The sequence below is a fragment of the Eschscholzia californica genome, unplaced genomic scaffold, assembly GCF_041429995.1.
Source record: "Eschscholzia californica isolate CP2 unplaced genomic scaffold, dmEscCali1.0.p SCAF_2, whole genome shotgun sequence".
NCBI classification, from domain to species: Eukaryota; Viridiplantae; Streptophyta; class Magnoliopsida; order Ranunculales; family Papaveraceae; genus Eschscholzia; species Eschscholzia californica.
Genome location: NW_028238309.1, coordinates 46,485,182 through 46,487,559, shown reverse-complemented (window position 1 = coordinate 46,487,559; position 2,378 = coordinate 46,485,182). Strand labels below are relative to the sequence as shown.

The 2,378-nt window shown below is 38.4% G+C and overlaps 1 pseudogene across 1 annotated transcript; it reads left to right on the top strand.

Moving 5' to 3' along the window:
• LOC147558405 (glutelin type-D 1-like) lies at positions 1–2,020 on the top strand (annotated as a pseudogene). The gene is made up of 3 exons (XR_015234372.1): positions 1–227; positions 881–1,603; positions 1,713–2,020. The product of XR_015234372.1 is annotated as a glutelin type-D 1-like (transcript).
• The last annotated feature ends 358 nt before the right edge of the window (positions 2,021–2,378 follow it).

Here is a 2,378-nt window from a genome sequence, read left to right as displayed (position 1 = left end):
TTCCCTGTTCTTCTTCTTGTTCTTCACTTCTATACTAATGGATTTGACACCGAGTTTCCCGAAGACAATGAATGGAGGAGAAGGAGGATCATACATGTCATGGTCTCCTTCTGAACTACCCATGCTTCGTGAGGGTAACATTGGTGCTTCCAAACTCTCTCTCCATAAGAATGGTCTCTCTCTTCCTTCCTTCTCTGATTCTTCCAAGGTCGCTTACGTTCTTCAAGGTATATTAGTATTAGATTTCTTCTTCTTGAATTGTTTTTTTTTTTCAATTGTATTGATCACAGAACTTACAGGGTTTAATGTTTACATACATGGGTATTTGATTTTGATGTCCCTCATGAATCATGATCACAATTACAATAACAATCATATGAAAAGTTGTTTACGAATTTTAAATTCATATAACCACCACCATTACTATAATATGCTTGTGCTGAATGACGATAGGCGTTCCCCGTTGTCGTTTTATGATTTAATAATATATAAGAAACATTACTTATTACTTAATTGTTTAATTGAAAATAATCGACATCTACTAATTGAATGAACGAGTATATGAAGTAATTTGTCTGTAATGGCGCTTAGATATGATCAGACTCATTAGTAGACTACCACGGATGGACCCCTTTCGAGAGATTGTATAGGTTCAATTATTTCTCTGTTTATACTAAGTAGCCCGGCTTATCCATGTATGAGAGAGTAGGCTCTATAAACCAACCCCTGCTCTGTAGAAATTCCTTGTCCTATTATGGGTTCGAATAGTATTTGTATAATATGTCCTTAAAAGGTGATAAGCGTTGAATGATTAACCTATAGTATGATCATAAAAACTCATGTAAACTAACCATACCTCAATCTTCTTTATGCTTTTCAGGTAGCGGTAGGGCTGGAATTGTCCTTCCTGAAGCTGAGAAGGAGAAGGTGATCTCGATCAAGGAGGGTGATGCAATCGCCCTCCCCTTCGGTGTTGTCACATGGTGGTACAACAAAGATGACACCGAACTTGTCGTTCTCTTCTTGGGTGATACTTCTAAAGGCCATAAAGTTGGAGAATTCACTGAGTTCTCTTTGACTGGTTCCAATGGTATCTTTACTGGATTCTCAACTGAGTTTGTTGGTAGAGCATGGGATTTGGAAGAAGATAAGGTGAAGGCACTTGTTGGAAGCCAAAAACCAGTGGCATCATTAAGCTTGCTGATGGTGTTAACATGCCAGAGCCAAAGGAGGAAGACAGAAACGGGATGGCTTTGAATTGCTTGGAAGCGCCTTTGGATGTTGACATTAAGAACGGTGGTCGTGTTGTGGTATTGAACACTCAAAATTTGCCTTTGGTTGGAGAGGTTGGACTTGGTGCTGATCTTGTCAGGTTGGATGGAAGTGCCATGTGTTCCCCTGGCTTCTCTTGTGATTCAGCTCTTCAGGTGACATATATCATTAGGGGAAGTGGGCGTGTTCAGGTTGTAGGAATAGATGGTCGCCGTGTCTTGGAAACAACAGTGAAAGCTGGCAACTTGTTCATTGTTCCAAGGTTCTTTGTGGTCTCAAAGATAGCCGACGAGGATGGTTTGGAATGGTTCTCCATCATCACCACTCCTAAGTAAGTTACTATAACATTTTCTGTATCTAATCTATCCTATCTTCATTATCTTGCAAGTGTTTATGTTATCAAGTTTTCTGAGTTCTTATTATTGACGTTGATTTTGCAGCCCAATATTCAGTCACTTAGCAGGAAGGACGTCGGTATGGAAGGCTCTGTCTCCTGAAGTTCTTGAGGCTTCATTCAATGTTGCACCTGAAGCCGAGAAGCATTTTCGTTCAAAGAGAACTGCTGATGCCATCTTCTTCCCTCCACCAAGTTAAGCTTAAAGATGAAGAATATTAGTAGTTTTTTTTTTCTTTTGATAGCAAGTTTTTAATAAGGGACAGTGATTACTTTCTTACAAGTTTAGTTGAAATTAAGTTATATAGATTGAAGACATTGAGAATTTAAATGTTATTTTTCTTTTTCTTTAAAGTACATGGCAGTTTTATTTTCCTCTTATCTTTCTCCTTCTTTAAAGTTAGACATTGAGGCTTGCTCTTTCTACTTAAATGACCAATTATTTAAACCTCTTAGACACTGGTGTTCTCAATTTCTTTGCTCTTTCTACTCCCACACCATCGAAAGTCACAGGAGGATCCGCCATTCTTGTAATGAAATTCAACCCTATAAGAGAAACAGAGAGAGAGGGTAGTGAATAATGAAGTAGTGAGATTGTTGTTGGTGCCTGATAAGTAGTAGTTGGAAGAACTGTAATATTGGCGTGGGGAGAAGCACGTTCAACAGAAAAACAACAACAGAAAAACAGTTCTATATTATTAATCAAGATCAC